At 34.6% G+C, this 20,856-nt stretch overlaps 1 pseudogene; it reads left to right on the top strand.

Annotated features, from left to right (window-relative positions):
- The window catches only part of LOC105986813, a 62,160-nt pseudogene extending 43,138 nt beyond the window's left edge, over nucleotides 1–19,022 (top strand).
- Nucleotides 19,023–20,856: the final 1,834 nt, after the last annotated feature.

The raw sequence follows: 20,856 nt of genomic DNA, 5'->3' as shown, positions 1-20,856 counted from the left end.
TAAATTGATATACAGAATTTCCCCAATTGACCTTATCAAAGAACACTCTTTTTTTGCACTTAACAATTTGGTGCTCTTTTTTTAAATTATATATATATATATATATATATATATATTATTGTGAAAATACTGTACAGAGGGGTTACAATTACATGGGCAAGATAATGAGTACATTTCTTATCAAGCATTGTAGCCTCCTCCTTTGTTTCCCCTTCCCATCCTTTCCCATCCTCCCCCCGCCCCCCGCACCCAATCCTCCCCCCCACACCAAAGTTGTAAAGTTTGTTTTCAACATAACGACTTGCACATCTCATTGTTGCAATGGGTCCACCTATATCCCTATTTAAACGATTTGTTTTTTCCCTTCCCCTCCACAAATTATGGCTCATCCCTCTGGGAATTCTTATTATTCCATTCTTTATTAACAACAAGGACTACCATATATTTTGGACATTTTCTTGTGGCATGTATCATTAGCACTTTGTTTCATTTGACTTGACAATCTGCACAATAACAAGGTATGTACTGGTTATTCCCCTTTTATTTTTTTAATATATGTGTCAGTATCATGGCTTTATCTCAGGTCCCACATTCACACTTGGCTTTTTAACTGATTCATTGTAGGTAAGAATCTCATGGACTTTTCTACCTAGTCTTTCTTCAAACCACAATCCTCAAATCTCAGCCTTCAGTGTAGCTAGGATTACTGGCATAAGCCACTAGTACCTAGCTGCTTTCTTACCCTATATGAGTAAAAATAGTTCTCTGAAAAATGACTCAACTTTCCCAGACCTCCTAAGCAAGAGAAACAAGGTTCTCCTCCAGAAACAAAAGCTCAAGCAGTTTTATCCTGTCATTTCTTCCACCCCAGAGACTTAAATGGTATATATTCATTAGGATTATTTGCTCAGTAACAAGATAATAATAAGCCAAGAGAAAATGGTACTACAAAATTCAACCATTAAACTTGATAGAGATTAGTAATGATTGGTAAGAGAACTGAATGTCAACTATTCCCACAGTTACTCTATGCTGCCATTCTCAAAGACATTGTAGTGTGGTGTGCAAGATAAAGACGGTCATGGATGTACTCCATTCTCCTTCATCGAGGTAAATGGAAACATTTAATTTAAGTATCATGTATATTCTCTGCTTATTGTCCTAGGTAAATACTTATAAGGTGTTACAACTTTTTATGTTATTATTCTGTGAAAATTAAAAAAAAAAAACAAATTTTTATCTCCACAAGCAGATACAATAATTTTAGCATATAAAGCCAAACATATGGAGACTGGAGAAATAAGAACATGAAGTCAGCTTCAGACTTGTACAGAAGAACACATCTGGGTTAAAAGTGTGCTCCTCAGTGCCTTGATTGTGCTGATTGCAGTTTTGATTAGTCATTAGTAAGTAGTAGACACAGAGAATCAAAGAAGAAAGCAGGGTAGAGAACAGTTTTTAGAACATTACGATTCCATAGATCCCAAGCAGAAGAATTAAGAGTATGTAAAGGGAAAAAAGAATACATGGCAATGATGGCTTATTCTTAGCCATAAATCACATTCAGTGTGCATGGAGGACAGAACCAGGCTCCATGAATACTATGATTGTATGTAATGTTGCCTTGAACCTTTGGCTGCCTGGGGAGAAGAGGAGTCACATTCAATTGGATGGTAGATACATGCAATGTATGAAGCTGAGGGATTTCATGACTGGAAACTGAGGCCTAGAAGACTGGCTAATATGGAGAGGCAGAGTGTGCCTTCTCCCCAGGATCTTCAGGTTTCAGAGATAAGAACTGTATTTCACAGTATCAGACAGCATGTTGGAGTGGAGGCTGGGACAGTGATGGAAATGCATATCAAACACTAACTTGGCTGGTAACTGACAGGCATTGCATGTGGCAAATGACCTGTGTAAGGGGCTCTGTGGTTGGCCAGGAATAGGGAAAGAGTTTTTGGACTTGAGAATATTGGATGAAGTCAACAGATGGAGCCTATATTAGGCACTGAGATCATAATAGCCCTAAGGACAGAAGTTGGCATGGATTAGGTCCACATGGTAAATGTAAATATGTGATTCTCTAGCAAATTAAAGAGGTAATGAATGAATGATGGATTAGAAAGTGACACATGGAAGTTGACACACACCATTTAATCACACAAAATTTTCAGTCTAGGAAGAAACTAGTCAGGATGCAGAATGTGTCATTACAAAGAGCAACGAATTGAAGAGGTACACCACTGACAATTTACATCCACATAGCCCTGGGAGAATGGATGCATTATTTAGATTCTTTGTGCTTTTTCCCTCCTCTTTTGTAAGTGAAGATTTATTATATAGCACCAAATGGAACATCAAGAAAGCCAGGTTACTCTACACTCAGTGCCATTTTTTTTAATTGTGAAAATACCGTACAGAGGGGTTACAATTACATGGGCAAGATAATGAGTACATTTCTTATCAAGCATTGTTGTCTCCTCCTTTGTTTCCCCTTCATGATTATCAACATGGAAATAGCTTAGAAACAGGAGAAATGAGTCATATTTGCCATTGTGAGATATAATAAAAGTCTATGAAAACTATATGAAAGGAAAAAAATTACTAGGAAGATAGAAGTTAATGACCTGAGTATTAGTGTCATAGAAGGGTGCTTAAATTTTTCCTTCACTCTGAAGCCATGTAACTAACCTTAACCATCTACATTTTAGGAGCTATAACTTGCTTCATTTAGGTTTTTATTTCTCTGTGGTGCAAGGGATTGAACATATGCTAGGTAAATAACCTGTAAGTAACCTACTTTACCTATGTCACAGAGACTTAGATTTCTTCTTTGTAAAAGGGAATGATCTGACTTCAACATTGGTGATGGATATCAAGTTAAATATTATCTTTCCATGAAATGACTTAAAAATTCTAGTGAGAGAGTGTACTCTTCTCTGTGACTAATTTTCTTAATGTAGATCTACCAAAGACAAGGTTAGTCATAAAGTTACTTTAAATTTGAAGCAATAAAATACCAGATTGATATTAAAGTCTTAAATCTGTTAAAGCAAAAAAAGGCTACCAATTGTGTCTTTAACAATTTGGCTTCTAATACCTATGGGCTGTTATAAGCACTTTAAAAACCCATGTGTATAAAAGTTCATATTGAAAATTGAGGTTTTAGAGATATTTGCCATATTTAGAGTTATAATATACCATTTCATCTGAAGTCAGTCCAATCCTAATTCTCTTCTCCTTGTCACCATCATATATACTAGGTGGTGGCTACAGGACAAGTCAGCCAATATTCTAGTACCCATCACAGCTGAATTGACATGGGAAAAGGAAACCCTACATGAAGAAGAAAAACTTCCCAATCCTTACTTCATTGCAATTGGCAAAACTATCCACAATTGCCTATTAAGTATTTCATTCTATGACTTTTTACTTAGCCTTTCTTCATGTTAACTTCAATCATAACTTTTTTGAATTCAAGAAAAACTTAACACTAGCCATAATGGACATAATAGTATATTCCTCTAATCTCAGCTACTCAGGAGGCCATAAGTAGAAGGATTATGGTCCAAAGCTGTCTCTGGTAAAAAAAATATACAAATCTCTATAGGAAAAGTAACTAAAGGCAAAAAAGGACTGAGGTATGACTCATGTTCTAGAAAACCTACCTAGCAAGTATGAAGAACTGAGTTCAAACCCCAGAACTGACAAAAATTAATATATAATAAAAGTAAAATCAGGAATATAAATATAAAAGTACATATTCAATGATTGTTTTGGCTCTTTTGAAAGTCAAAGATTATTTAGTAAATATGGGAAAATATTCAGCATTACTTATGTTAAACCTGGCTGAGATCAATTCTTAAATTGTATTTTTATTTCTTTAGTTATGTAAAGGAGATACCATTCAACAAAGCAGGTTTTGAATATAACGGATCTTGATCAATCTCATTTTGTCATTCTTCCCTGTCCCTTCCAACCCAACCCTTCCCTCAATTTTCTTAATTTTGTAGGATATACATTGAATTCTATGACTTCATTCTTCCCTCTTTCATTTGTCTTTATTCTTATCAAGTTTTTAAAATCAACTTCCCAGTGAGAAAGGAATAGTGGGTAGTTAACCCAAAATTTCTTTGAACTTCTCTGTGAGTATGCACACTCAATTTTTACAATTTCTATACAGTATTTTCACAATAAAAACTTAAAAAAGAATATTCTTAAATATTTATCACATTGAGTATAGTATTTACTATGGATTCAGTATATAATTCTCAAAATCTTTTGTCTTAAGTGGAAAGCTTTCCTCAGATATTGTTAGATGAGCAATCTGTACTAGACAGGAGTTATCTGACATTTCTGGTCCAGGATTCAGTTCTGAATAAGCTTTCTCAAGTAAAGAGGATTTTGGCCTACAAATAAGTCATAGAAAGGGTAGCTTTTTTCTTACTTGCAAGTTAGAAGGAGTCCAATGTTTTTGCTTCATCAATATTCATCCAAAAGCAATTGCATACTTTTCTAGGGGGTTAGGTTATATCAGTGTCCAGACATTGAACATTAAACGTAGTAAATAATAAATCACATGTGTTATTAACAATATAGTAGGTAATATGGACATGTCTGGTTCTTCCTATGCAGAATTTTCCTTTGCATAATTTAGAGCTCCTGAGAGGGTTCTCATTTACAATATCCTTCATTTCACTTAGTGTTAGGATGATGTTAGAAATTAAGTCCTGTGGAAATATTTCAATATCAGGATATGAGAATATTTGAGTCTGTCATAGAATGTAGCCATACATAATTGTCAATTTTCACAGAGTCAGTACATCTCTGAGAAATGTATGTTGATCTGCAGTAAAGGGCACAATAATTGATTATATTCATGCTACTGTAATAATTTTTGAGGTGCTAGTAATGTAACCTAGAGCTCTACCCTTAAGCTACATCCCCAGCCACTGGAATGATTTTGAGACAGTGTCTCATTGTGTAAATGAAGCTGCCTTGAACTTATTACATAATGCTTCATGACCTTGAATTTGTGATCCTCTTTTGTGCACAAAAGTTGTATAGTTACAGACATGTATCAACATACCCAGCTGCTAATTTACTATTTTATAATGAAGAAATGTTTCCTGTGGGTTCAAGATCATATTTCCTCAAGATATGATTGACAGCATAGCAAATTGCTTATCAAATTTATACATACTGGACTAATATAGAACCTGTCTTAGTGTTGCTACCTCCAACAAACAAGTACTCCTAAGGTTATAGTGTCCAAATATTTTATGTAGGAAACCTAGTCTTTACTGCACTTATCAGTCATGGGCTTGATACAGACAAGAAAATTCATCCTAGAGAATTCAAGTGGAAAATACATCTATTCGAGTGTATTTGTTATTTTATAGAACGCCTCTGAGATGACTGGTTACCAAGGTGCCTAACAGAAGGAATGCCTGTCATAGCGTCAAACTGCTTTGGTAGAAATCTCATTGTTATTTCTCCTGGTTAGCTGAATAACCGAGGTCACAATACAAAGATCAGCACTTCTCCCATCACTAACGCAGCAAATTCAGCAATACAATGAGGAAATACTTGCTGGAAGAGCTCAATCACATGGCATTTTCTTCATGCTCCCTGAAAACGAGTCCACTTGATGGGCACCTAATGTCGGTGGAGTGTGGGACTCATAATGGAGTGATTCTACCCAGGGAAGGCTAGAAGCATGGTATTTGGAGAACACCAGAGATAAAACGGTAGACAAAGGACTTGAGATTTTGTAAATGGCTTATGTATCTTGAAAATTATGTACACACTTCTAATAACACTTTTTGTTATATTAGCAATTATTCAGACCCTGTTAGTTTTTATTAGTTCTTATTTTCCAAAAGGTTCGACTAGTTTCTTTGAAAGAGATTCATTGTAATATTTATTTATTATTTATTTTTATTTTTTCATCGTAATATTTAAGACACAACTATTTCTTTTTTTTGGGGGGGGGGTCCGGTCATGGGGCCTGAACTCTGGGCCTGTGTGCTGTCCCTTAGCTCTTCAGCTCAAGGCTAGCACTCTACCACTTGAGCCACAGCACCATTTCCGGATTTTTTTCTTTTTGCTTATGTGGTGCTGAGGAATCAAACCCAGGGCCTCAGACATGAGCCTTCAGCTCAAGGCTAGTGCTTTACCACTGAGCCACCTTCCCAGCCCAGACACAACTATTTCTACTCTTCCTGCTCACTTACCTTTATATATGTTTAATGTAGTCTTTCTTGGTTATGTTTACAACTAGAAAAATTACATAAAGTTTTCTATTAAAGATTTTTAATTTGTTTTCTATTTCTGTGCTTCTCAAGAAATCCTTTTTATTAGAGATGATTCCTGTTGTTCCATTTCCTATTTGGTTTTAAATATAGAGTACTAGAACAGATGCTGCAATTTAGTTAGGACTTTAAGTAATTATATCACATATTCATTAATTGTGTTAAAATTCAAAAATGTCTTGGGAAGCTTAATAAGTTAGCTCTCTTTGATGAAGGTAAGATTCCTTTATTTCTGTATTAAATTGGAAAGACAAAAAGAAGGTAGGAAGTACATGATAGTTTAGTTCATTTTGTGAATGATAACCTCTCTAAAGGATCATATTTAGGGATCGTGTTTAGATTTTTTGTCATAAATGATTGCTTTCACTCAACCAAACAAAGGGGTTGAAGCTCTGTAGATTTGATATAGTGAACAATTCAAACAAACTTTGAATCTTCCTCTTGCTCTACTTAATAGATACCTACATGGTAGAAAAAAAAGAAAGAAAATGTATGCCCTATTTTTCTAAGAAATCTATTTTCAGCTAGGAAGCCCATGGCACACTTGAGGGATAACATTATGTGAGTAATGTAAAAGTATCACACCTCTCAAGTAAATGGACGCTTATCTTATCCCATGCAGCTATGAAAACGTAATTGGAGTCCAAAGAGTAAAGAATAATGGAAGGTTATTGAATCATTTTCAAATGGTTGGGCTGTATTTTGCACTCCATGTGAGATAACATTTTTTATGGCCTGGAATCTTTTATATAAGTTTGCTGCTCAAATTTAAATAAGCCTACAGTCAGAAATTTGGAACTTCTTTGTTGCTAAGACAGTGTCTCTCTGACTCTTAGGAAATACAATGGCACTCAGTTAAGAGTTTCTTTTTTATTAATTTTTACTTGGAGGATTAAAAAAATAGTAAACAAGACTACTGTTTCTGTCTTTGGTGTTTTTCTCGAGGTGTGGTATCAAAGGTTTTTAAATAGGGACTGAAATTAATTCTAATGAAAAGATCAGAATTACAGCCATTTCCCCTAAATTTCCAGCCCCTCAGTTTATGGACAGGATCATCCTTTTATAAGATCTCAATAAAGAATTACTTCAATAGCTATTTTACACATACAGACAGGTCTCTTCTTCAGATGGGTCAGAGAATGTGTTCAGTTGTTATTGCTTTTGCCTAGAGGTATAATAAGATTGCCATTATTTGGAGATAGACCGTAGCTGCACATTCTCTTAAAGTTCCTTATGCCCATTTCTAAAAATATTTTCTAAAGTTCCTCTCACCTGTGAGGAACAGAAAAAAGAAGCTATGTGAACCCATATCAAGGAGTACCCAGTTCCTTTACATGCCTTTACTCTCATTCCAAGGTCAAAAGAAACTGAACAGAAGGTATTTTCTTTATCTTCTTATTATAATTCTGATAATTGATCATTAAATAAAAATTGACAGAATACATAATAGGAATAAGAAGAAGAAGAGAGAAATAAGGAAGGAAAGAAATAAAAAGAGAAAAAAAGGATAAAAGAACAAACCAAAGAAAGAAAAGAAGAGCAAAGAAAGAGAGAAAGAAAGGAAGGAAGAAGGAAAGAGGAAAAGAAGAAAAAAGAAAGAGAAAAACTGAGCTTTCTATGAAATCACTTTTGACCCAAATTCTCACTGCTTATGGGATTTCTTTTTGCTAGTTTCAGGGTTTTTTTTTTTAATCTGTTCTTCTTTCTCCCCAGTCTATACTTCTTTTCTAATCTCCAAAGAACTAGAAGTGGTTTTTATTTCAATTCTTAAAATTTCATATTAGTTTTGGTTTCTTCTCTCCTCCTACATGAAAATTTTAATGTTTATTATCTACCTTCACTTGACTTTCATGCTTCTGATTCATGCCTCAATCCATAGTATATTAGTATTTTCAAATTTTATGAAAGCTTTTCTTCTCCAAGTCACAAAAATATCATTGTCACCCTGGTTGCTCTTGTTCTACTCTTCTACTCTTCCCTTTTGAAACCTGTGATACTGTTGCCCATTCTACCCTGGGAAAATTTCTCACCAATGCCTGAATTTTCTAATTCTTCCAATATTTTCAACATGGCAACAACTGCGTAACTTCATGACTGCCTAAGTAGGTGTCTTATATTCCTCTGGTCTCCTGTCTGTCTCAATACTCCTTTCTACTGATGCCAGTCATGCTACGACTCCAGTCATCAGTACCATTTTCTATCCAAGAGCTTCTCTTGTGGATGTTGTGTGACTAAACCTAGATGCAACACTTCCCCAACAATGTTTGATTAGATGTATGATTTTCAGCCATCTTTACCAAATTTCAGACATATTACCTGGGATAGTTACTATATCATGATCTTGAGGCCAAAGACAATCAAAAGGTGCTGGATTCAAAAGATGAAAAGAACCCATTTCTAAAGATATCCTGGAGTAACAGGAACAACTACAAGTAGTTACCAGTACATGGAATATATTATAATGAGTAGAGAGGGTTTCAATTGTGTAAAAATGCATTTCTAAGTGATAGATTTCTCCTCATTTTTCCATAATTTCCTTCTGTTTGTAAATCTGCCCTTCAAATATATTATGTTTTATCGATAACAATGACACTATCTTCATAACTGCAGCTTGATTTTGTTGTTTTTTTTTTAGATTTTATTATTTTGAGTAATTTCAGTAGTCTCTAAATCACATAAGTAGGTCCTAGTTCCCTGACACTTGGTATTTAAAGGATTAAAGGGACAAATATTGTCTCCTGGAGTATAATAATCAGATAGTGAGAGCTTGGCTCAGAATTGATTAGTTTGCTTATAAAGCTCACTGATTTATGGACTCTTTGGTACCACTGATAATTGGCCCTATCCATGGAAGGTAGGCTTTCTTCCAGCCAGAAAGTCTTGTAAGATGTCAAAACATCATTTTATACAGAAAAAATAAGCAGTACATAAATGAATTACCCTATGTAGATAATTGTAAATAAGGATGTAAAGTTAGGCTTAGTAAAGGGATGTCAATAAAAGGTTGAATTTACAGTGAAGAAATTGATGTAAAGAATCAAAGGAAAAAATAAGGCCAGATTGAGCTGTATTATCCAATGGATAGTAAAATGACCATATGCACATAGCTATTGATCCCTTGTGATTCTCTCCTAAGAATATCCTCCTTTGCTCTCATTGTGTGAATTTTAGAATGCTGTTCAATTAATCATGTCCAAGTGTAATTATTTGTCTTTTACTATCCATTGGATAGTACGGCTCAATCTGGAGTTATTTTTTTCCTCTGACACTGTTCCAAAGGAAATGTACACATTACCTGACTTATGGAACTATAACTCCTCTGTGCATTATCTTTACAATAAAATTTAACTTAAAGGAGGAAAAAGGTAAGACAGTGGTATAAGATGCTGATGTTACTGTGCTACATTTCTCAAATCCTCATAGTACCACCTACAGTGGTTTGAGAATTTAATATTATATGTTGTGACCAGAAAGAAATAGAGGATTTAGATAGAGGCTATACTAAAAAGATTCTCTTAGAATAATTTTGTTTTTAATATCTTTTAAGTATAACTATGGATGTCAAATCTTGGGTTTTTGTTGTTGTTTTTGTTGTTTCCTATGTAAAGTTTAATCATGGGTGAAATTTTTGCTTTCTTAGTGCATGGCTTAGTATGGACTTTTGAGACCCTCTTTTTTTTTTGCTTATGTGGTGCTGAGGAATCAAACCCAGGGCCTCATGCATGCAAGGCAAGCACTCTACCACTGAGCCACTTTCCAAGCCCCTTAGTATGGACTTTTGGAGATAACCTGAGAGCCCAAAAGGTTGACCTTAGGGGTGGTAGAACGTAAGTCCATAATATAAAGAGTTCAGAGAGCAAAAATTATCAAAGGCACCAAGATTGGGCTATTAAAGACCCGCAGACTATTTTACACTGTGACTTCACAACTTGAGTTTTAGAGCCAGTTTCAAGGAAAGGAGTAACTTTGGTTTATAGACTCTGATGTGTCATATACAAAGTATTCTCTCTTAACCTCACACATCAAAAGGTGAGCTCTATTATTTGTGTCTAGAGAGCATGTAAGAAGTACAAAGTTTAGCACCAACAAAACACCACTCTTTGTAGCTGTTGAAACACTTTAGGATTGGCCTACCTATTGATTTATCGTTTAGGGTGAATACAGAAGCTGACAAAGGGATAGGACTGACAGCCCAGGAGACTGAGGCTTTTTATTTATTGATAAAGCAAGTGTAGGCCTCTGGCTACTCTCAGAAACCTTGAGGACAAATGAATATGCCTATTCTCTAGATCCTAGACCTGAATCTGCTATTCATGAAGATTCCTATATTACTTCTTCAGCACTGAGACACAAGTGTTCAGATTATCTCAGAAAAGTTAATTTTGATCATAAATCCAGTAAAATGATAAGGTGATTTTTAATGGATAAATTTCTAATAAAAAGATTCACATGGTATACAGATGGTAATTGCTTCAAGCAGAGGGTATAATTTTTAATCTCCATATATGAGAATGTGAACTGCATAGTTTATGAATATATATGAAATTATAAGGACTTCATGATAATTAGTATTGTTTTTGTATTTTTGTAGCAAATTCAATTCCCTTAAGCAAAGTAGTTTCATGGATTTTCATGTAATCAATCTTAGTAAACTTTTTACACACTAAAATTTAGTAAAATTAAGAGTAATCATTACTAATAATCCCCTTCAAGTTTTTCTGGAGGAGAGATTACACACACACACACACACACACACACACACACACACACACACGTACACGTTCTGTTTCATTTTGGTACCCAAGTATAGTAGTTAAGGCCATAGGCTTGGTTTGAATGTTACACCTACTCATGATACAATTCCAGACAAGTTACATGTGTATCCTATGCTCAGTTTCCCCCAGGTGCAAAGTGTGCCTAATACTACTAACTCCTTCTACAGTTCCTGGGACAAAGAAATGAGTTAATATATGCAAAATTCTTTACTAGTACTTGGCTATATAATATACTATCCAATAAAATGCCCATTGTAATAGTTTCTTAGAAAATCTTAAATGCAATCAACTGAGTTGAAACTCCACAGAAGATTTTGTCAGTAGAGGGAAAATGATTAGATTGGAATTTAAATTTTAACTATAATATGGATGTGATAGATATTCATAGAAATTTTCCCAAATAATGGTGGGGCCAAATTTCCAAGAGAATAGGTGCTAACTGGAATAAAGATGAATTTCTTCTACATTTAGAACATCAAAATGAATGCCTGCTTACTGCTAGCAATTTAAGCATTGGTTCATCTTGTGTAATGTGTAATAAATTATATAGGAGACACACATAAATTATATAGCTTTTCTCATTTGTATATTTTTATGAAGTGATTGTTGGATATTATTTGCTTACTTTTTGACTCACATAAGTTTCTTCATTTTATACATGTAAAATCAATCTTTTGTCTCATACCCATAAAATCAATGTTCTTCCATAGACTAGAAAAATTGCCACAACCTAGCCTTACGCTGCTGTAATGACTATTTTGAATGTGTCTTTTGTGAGTTGACCTACAAGACCATAGTTTAGTATTTATCTGGGCATCAAAATGGCCTTGTCTCTCTATGGAAGAGAGTGAAAACTATTCCAACTAATCTCTAGCATATTGAATTTATACTTTGTTATCTACATCTGGTATGTCTCTTATGTAGAACATGTTTCTGAAACTGGGAATTATAAGGAATGGGAATAATAGATTCAAACCCTCTGTGGCTAAATTCTATCAGAGCATGACAAGTATTTGTCTTCTTTACCCAGCTACACCATTCTTTGAGACAAAAACAACCCTGTCCATTAAACCAACCTGATGCTTACTTATGACTACATTGTTTATTTCATGGTATTGTGTAGACATGTGTTTACTCAATTAGGTTTCACCTTGTACTGAAATTGAAACAATCTAGCATAACTTCAATTTCCTTAGTATTGTGTTTTTAACTTGCCCATGAAGGTGAATATTTTTGTCCTGAAACCATTTAAATTTCCTGAAAAGAGCTGTAAAGTTATGATTGTTTCAATAGCAATTTCCTGAACTTATTGCCTATGTCTATATTTATATACCAAAATTTAGAAAATAGAAGGGATGACTGACATCTCCCTGAAAAGCTCAAATATGAGAAAAAATTATTTTAAGCCATCTCATTGGCTTTTGAAATGGCAGATCTTAAGTCATTGCACACATATGTGCTAAGAGGGAGATCAATGACATTTTTGATGTGCATTCATTTTGCAAGTTTTATTTTCCAAAGATGATTGTAACAGTATCTCTGATCCACATGCTCTTTCACAGATGGTACCTTTCTCTCCTTCACAAGCAGAGTTTATTTCTCCATCTTATTGAATCTAAAGTGACCTGAGATTGCTTTGTCCAATAGACTGTGGAAAAAATCAGAGCTAAGACAAGTAGCTCACTGCCCATGGAATATGACATTTTAGAGGACCATGGGAATGTCTTCATTTCTTTTTAAGTCTGAGGGAAAAATGAGATTTTAGGTTAAAAAGTATTCGAGTATACACCTATACACTCATGCTTATGTCAACAGTATCATAAAATATGACTATATCTTTGAATGCTATTTTGGTACTTGTTTATTAAATTCACATTTTAGTTATATAATAGAGAGAGGACTTATGGAAGCAGAAATCCTTTGGTCTTCAAAAGATTGTGCTTTAATCCAGGAGAAAGTGACAGAATGCTAATTTCTTACATGTCCAGTCAGCTTTTCTTTTCCTAGCCTTTAGAATCCCACTCCAAGACTACAATGAAACTAAGACCTATTGGACAGTAGTTCTGACCAATGACCCCAGTTAAACTCTCTTTGAAGCTTGTATTAGCTGTCAGTCTTGTGAATGGGACATTCTGGATGTTCAGTTGAGCCTCAGATAACTTGAGTCTAGACATTAGTTTTGTTGTGATTTGTTAGGCAGCAATAAGTAATTGAAACACCAGTCTGTCCATTCGTTCATAGTTTATTAAGCATTTTGTAATATAATATTTGTTATACAATGATAGATATTGTTTTGTAGTGAGCACTTCATTGAGGAATGTATACAGTTCAACTGTTTTTTGTTTTTGTTTTTTTACAAACCTTGTCAAGTGGTGGGAAAAATAAAAAAGATAAAATTAAACTGAATTGTAAAAGATTTTGAGAGGCTCTTTTTAAGTGTAAAACATAGTGCTAATTACAATTATTGAAGGAAAAATATAGACACATTTTTAGGATAAAAGGTTTCATTTTAGAAATACAGTTGTTCCAACTCTGATTCTACTCTCTCTTAGATTTCTATCTCACTCACATCTAGATTATTTGGTTTTTCTTTTTTATTTTTTTTTCAAATTAATCTTTATTTGGTTTTTCTAAGAATTAAATTTACCAATATGTGCAAAAACAGTACAGTGCAAGCCATATGTCTAAAACAATGCCTGTACCTCTTTAAGACATCATATTGAGAGAAGCCTGTGGACAATTGTTTCTCCATAATCATTTCATGGCTGTTCCTATCACAATCTTCCCTTGAGAGGTATAGATAAGACAACATCATACTGGAGCTTCCTCTAATGGGTCTCTGGAAACCACACTTGCCTTGGAGACTTCCCACGGTACTGGTCTCTGAAACAGACAATGTATTCTCCAGTTGGTTTGCTCTTCCCCCATCGGCTTCTCCGTTGTCTTGATTCCCCCTAGGGCATTTTTGTGGTCATTCTGCCCTCTCTGGCAGACCTAGTAGGTTCTATGCTGCTTATTCTAGCTATAAGGAAATATATATCAAATGATCAATTCTGATCATGCGGTATATACTGCTTTATCGTTTTCTTGGTTCTTGCATCAAAGGCAATGTCAAGACTTTCCTTTAGACATCTTTAGGCAACATCAGGTGTTAGTTGTAGTACTATACAAACATGGAAGAACACATTTCAGACTTGCTTCATTTGGCTTAAGGTGAGGATGATGATAATACCATTGGTTTGCCGTGATGTTGGGAAAGATACACCATTCACCTCTCAATGTTCTCATCAAAGTATTTTTTTTTTGTTCTCTCTCCTAACTTCCTCATTCAGTATCAGAGGTGAATACATGTAAATGTCTTAGATTTGATGACTGGTCCCTCTAGAAGGCTTTCAAAATGGATCTTCTTACCATAGATGGAAAAATTGCAGTTTTATTTCTCAATCATTGACCATGTTCAAATTCTGAAAAAAAAACCTGGAAAAGTTACATTAACATCTGTTCAAGTATGTATATAAAAATAGTGTGTATGTGTAAGTTTGTGCTACTACAACTTGAAATACAAATTGTAATAATCATAATGTTTGAGGATAAGGTATGTTGTAAATTCCTCAAAATAAAACATACTTGAAAATGAAAAACAAAAACAACTTTGTGATTATAAGTCCTTGGTTTGAAACTCCTGTTATTCCTTTGATTAATTCTGATTTTGAGGAGTTGAGTTTATCTCCTCATATATAAATTTTAAAACTAATATGTACTGCAGATAAGGATAATATGAGGCATTAGTGATATAACAATGGTACTTAGCTTGCCAAACAAATTCTATTTAATCCATTCAAGAAAACGTGTTACTATTAACATCTTTCTTATTAATGAATAGAAGCTTCCAAATACAAAGGAAAGCTGAAGACATGTTGATTTTATGTGGCTATGTTGATTTTATGTATACATCTAGCACTGCACTATTCAACATAACTATAGGAAAATCAACATCAACACCAAGACAAGAAAAAATGCAATCATATGGAGTACCTAGGTGGCAGATATTGTTAAAGATCCTATATTAGGCCTTTTACATAGAGAAATTCATTTAATCCTCTTCGCAAACAAAACTGTGAAATAGGTATTGGAGATACTTAGGAAGATTAAGTCTCTCAAGTCACAGAGAATAATAATCACTCTGGGTTGTATATGAAGAGGCCTCAAAGCTCATGTGTGAAGGCTTGGTTCCCACACTGATGGTACTATTTTGATAGGAGTTGGAGCCTTTAATAGGTGGAGTCTGAATGAAAAAAAAAAGGTCCCTGGAGTTGCCATGGAAGGAAGGGCTCTTGGCCCTGGAGCTCTGATTTTTCCTCTTGCTCACCATGAGGAAATCCACCTTGCACTTCCATGCTTACCATGGAAGTATGGAAGAAGTGATTTTCTCCCTCACAGTGGCCCCAAATCACTGGAGCTTGTGGACCAAGGATGGAAACCTCTGAAACGTGGTACCATGAATCAAAATAATCCTTTTTCCCCTTTAACACATTTGATTAAGCATTGGGTAAAAGAGATAATCTGATTTATATAATGACAAAGCTGGAATTATGACATTATTTTTCACCTGGTATTATCTAATTCTAATTTTCTATTTAGAAAATAAAAACAAATAGCAAAACAATCTTCATAAAGCCCAATGGTTAAAAAAGTGTAAATCAAGTTATTGTAAGTGTATATACTTAAGGAAAGTTGCTGAGGTGCTTGGGTTTTATACAGCTGTGATAAAGAATCAGATAAAATGTTGCCTTGCTAAAGGAATTTTTAAGGCAGATTGTTGTAATTATTAATTTAATTCAGGAAATTGCTATTGAACTCTTTCTTTCACATATTTTTTATTGTAAAAATACAGTACAGAGGGGTTACAGTTACAGGAATAATGAATACATTTCCTATTGAGCATTGTTACTTCCTCCTTTGTTTTTCTCCTACCATCCCTTCCCTCCCCATCTCTACCGCTCCTCCCCTCCCCCGAAATTGTAAAGTTCATTTTCAGCATAGTGTCTTGCACATCTCATTGTATTTCTGATCTTGACACTATAAGCCTCAGGGTTGGAATTCAGTAAGTACTCCCCTCCATTTCTCCACTGTTCTCCTGTTTCTTTCCTTTGCTGGTCACCCACTGTTAGAAACTAAAGAGTTGAAACTTCTAGGCTTGTTCAATAGCTCTCAATATCCCTGTTGGACAGGCCTAGAACACTGATCATTTAAACCCTTCAAGCGGATACAGTAATAAGAACAATCCCATCAGACTGGTGCTCTATGCCATATACAACTGCAGTTTGTATATATTCCTTCATTTTGCCCTTATCAGAACTTGCAGAAGGTACCACCATGATTCTTGTATTTCAGATGAGGACACTGAGCTGAGTATAAAGTAACTTGCCCAAGGTTATACAATTTATTAACTGAGAGGCATGAGATTTGAATTTAGTCATATGGTTCCAGAGTCTGTGCTCTTATACATTATACTATTGCTCCTAGGAGGATAGATTCAATCCTTATTCTATGTTCATATAGTACTTTGAGAAGGAGATCAGAGCTTTTGCTGCTAGCTCAACTCACCAACACTGGAAAATTTTCTTTTATACGTTTTGTATTCAGAGAACCACTTCTTTCAAAGATCAAATTCAGCTGAAGATCTTAGAGCTCTCTTTCAGGATTTTTGCTTGGCTATTCAGTTACTTGTCTCAGAATTTACAAAGTACATATTACAGAATCCCTCCTAAATAAAACTAGTCATAAACACCTGAGTTTTGTATCACAAAACTTGAATAGACACGAGTTCTCAAAACTAGTCAAGCCAAATGCAATACCACTAGTTCATTTGTCAATTCATGGGCCTCATTACTTTTTAACATAACTGGTTTGCTTGTCATCTCACTGAGGAGGAGGAATGACAAAGGGTGATTTCTAGGTAAAACAAGATTGACTGCAAACCTTTCCACTAATATAAAAGAAACTCTTGGAATCACATTTTCATTCATTTTACAGAAAGTTTAAACTGAGCCTACCTAAAAAGTACAATATATTTTAGGAAAATAGTCATGTTTACTTAAGTGAACACTTTATCAAAAGGTATATTGCTTGAAGTATACAAGGTCCCAAGGTATTAATTTCCTTCCCAAAGGATTAGCTCTAATTTTGAAGCAATTACATATTAAAGTATTTTTGAACTGAAGCACAAATGCCCATCAATCTGTTTGTTTATTTCCTGTTTGGCCTGGCAACTGTCTAGTTCAGTTTGGAGAAAATAAATGGAATTGTGTTATTTTAAATATCTATTCTGTGGGAGAAAAAGATTGAGCACTTTATCATACTTCAATGAACAGTAGCATTTACAATATTAGTACTATACTCAAAAAGAATTGATAAAAGATTAAGCCAGGACATTAGAAGGCAATCTCATGCTTATTTTAAGTCATATGAAACTCAAGCCAAATTGTGAATGGTATAATTTTATAAGTATTTACGTAGTTGAAGTCTCCTTGAAACAAGTGACCATACCATTTTCAAAATTGCTGGAGTATTGTGGAAATTGATCGATCTAATAAGCTTCTTTTTTTTTAAACCGAACTGAAATAGCAATACTTAGACAAAGCTGTGAATTTGCAACATTTAGCTCCTGAATCTTTTAAAAATTCTGGAAACAATATATCCCCTTTCACCTGTAGTGAATGTATTATGGACCCCTTCAAACACAGGGGAGGGCATTCTTAGGAAGACCCACAATCTGAAGGTCATAATAGCAAAAACTTAGAAACCCATAAGAACTCAGCTGAACTAGCAAGGGAAGATTATTAGGATAAAATTGTAAAGAGAAACTAACTAGAATTAAATCTGTTATTTGATTTAACAGAAAAACAAAATTCCTTCCCAATCTCAAACTGAGAGTAGTGTAAAACATATGATTTCTTGATCTACCTAAAAATACCAATTCTGTTAAAGAAAAATAAAATCTGAGCTATGAATTTTTCATTATATTCGAATGTAGGTATGCAATTTTATGGCAGCTGAATTCCGTTATAGTATTTCTAGTCTCTGATATAACAATTCCCTCACACAATAAATCTTTTATGACTTATGAATAGGACGTGTTTTTCCCCTAAATAAACTTTTTCCTCAGAGATGTTCTGTAGACAGTATAACAACTTTAGGATCCTACAACTGTGAGATCTCTCAAGTTTTTAGCACAGTGAGACCAATTCTTCAACTCAAGATAATGTAGACATTTTCACTCCCATGAAGAGGAAGAGTTAGCTATCGTTAATGGAATAAGCTGCCTTGTCTGTCTGTGAGTGAAGTGTTCTGACCATAGTCCTTTCTCCACCATACTTTCTGCCTACTGATCTCTAGATGGGCCTCAATGACCTTGAATTGACCTCAAGGATCTTCATTGCTGCAGCTATGGTATATCTATAGGTAATGGAGAACAGTCTTCTATTCTGAGAAAAACAGACAACAAAAAGTAAATAGTTTCCTCTGTTTGACCTAAAATATCTTGTAGGATAAGTCATAAGCAAATAGAAAAACAATCCAGACTCACCCTTTGATAAAATCAAAAGAAACCAGGAAACAAATATCAAAGGAGCAGACACAGTATTGGTATAAGGAATCAGATCTTTACAGAGTTAATTGGTTACCATTTTCACAAGACCTTATCTCAGAGCATCTTAACCTTGATGCTATTCATACTTTGAACTAGATCATTTGTCAAAGGGATTGTTCTGTGTATTATAGAATGTTTTGTAAGATCTCTGGCTAGAGATCTTACTACTAGATACCAGCAATATAACCCTCATGCCTCTCTATTTCTGTTAGGACCACCAAGTTATCTCCAGACAATGCTGGATGTACTGTAGAACTGGTTGACCAAGCAAAAGGGTACTAAATTGCCTATCTCATTGCCTAGTATACAGGTGACTACTAAGCAAACAATTCAGATTCCAAGTGTTCAAAGCTTATGATTAAATTTCTCTTACTTATGAACATTCCAATGCTTGCCTTGTGAGGATAGTTAACCTAAATATATGTTTTTGGATGAAAATAAAAACATAATTTAGTTCCAGTTGATAGAAGCTCTTAAATATAAAGTTAGCCTCTGTTTTCTGCTCATTCCCCATTAAGAAGATGAAAGGAATATATTTTAAATCAAAACGTCCCCAAAATATAATTTGAGGAACTAGAAACCAAAGATATGTGTGGTAAGTATTTTCATCCATCTATAAAGTGAAATTCAGCTGGCAATGATGAGCCATGTAAAGCATCTGGCCACACACCTGTGCCAAATGTTGCATATTCATGAGAACAGTATCACCAAAAATGAGAATAAGAAGGGGACACAATCAGAAGATTGATAAAATACGTTTTTATTTTATTCAAGAAATGGAGACATAGTGAAAAAAGTCTACCTACACACTGAATGTTGAAATCCCAGCTTTTTACCAAGGTAACCTTGGGTTATACCTTCTCCAGGCACAATAGAATATACTGGAACCGGGCTGCCTTTTGTGTACCACTGGTTAGTCATGAGATTTTGGACAAACCAATTATTTTTTTTTCTTCACAGCACTTTTCTCATATGGTTATGGGGATTGTATAATCCATCACTTTATTCTGGAATCCTCTGCGCCCTACTTCCCTGCCAGTTTTCCACGTTCTTGGGTATCCTGGGTTATAATCCTGACAACACATCCCAGGTCACAGAATACCATGTATAGACTAGAAAACTTTGATTTGAGTTTGTCCAGAAGCTGAAATTCACCTTTTTCACAAGAGTAATATAGGCTTTCCTTTATTTCTTTTTGCTCCTCCTAATTGAATCCCTCAGAACTCCATGTTGGAATCTTAAGAAAGTCTGCATTTCAGACTTTCTAGGGAAAACATACCTTTACCTTCCAAGTTGGACCCTTGGTTCCCTCCGCTTCTTGTGGTCCACTCTATCTTACCACTGCTGCAATTTAGGTGACATGGTAGCGTATGACACTGTAACAAGATCTCATTCAGAATGAGTCCTGTTAGACTTTTAATGGAATGTGTTTAATTTGACCAACCCTTGAAAAATCTGTCATAGTAGGAAATGAAGTGAATTTTCTTCCTGTTGAGTTTCTGTGTTTCTCATTATATTCTTTAGTTGTTTTGGATGTGGTAGGTGTGAGTGTTGAGAGCAATAAGTTAATAGTTCCATATTTTCCAAGAATGTAGGCTTGTCTTCTGCACAGGAAGACTGGAAATAAGATTTGGAGTGTTCAGATATTATTTTCTCATTCAAAGGGAGTTTATCTTTAAGAAGGATTCATCAGGATTGCCTGTAGCAGCATATTGCCTGTGGCTTCCAGTAAAGACTGACACCTTTGATAAGATTTTATAATATAAAGTATAAGTGCTAAAAAATATTACCTTACAAGTACTTACAACTCTGGCAAAAATAAATACCTGCTAAATAAATGTTGTTATTGTGTCTTAGTAAAAAATAAGACAAAGAGAAAGAACTTAAGAATATGTACATGATCTTTTTCCAGCGTGAAATTTCAGTTGTCTCTCAAAATACCAACAGTATCAGCAGTTGGCCAAGGAAAACCAAACACAGGGAAAGCTGTCTAGATTGAAGTTAGCTACCAAGAATTACATTATAGAACTTGAAGAAAATTAGTGTGTACAGAAAGGACTTGGAAGAAATTGTTAATATCCTTTTAAAGAGCAGAAAAACATGTAGCCATGAAGCC

This window comes from Dipodomys ordii, unplaced genomic scaffold, assembly GCF_000151885.1.
Source record: "Dipodomys ordii isolate 6190 unplaced genomic scaffold, Dord_2.0 Scaffold37, whole genome shotgun sequence".
Classification (NCBI taxonomy): Eukaryota; Metazoa; Chordata; class Mammalia; order Rodentia; family Heteromyidae; genus Dipodomys; species Dipodomys ordii.
Note: the sequence above shows the minus strand (reverse complement) of the source record. Positions and strands in the feature narration are given on the sequence as shown.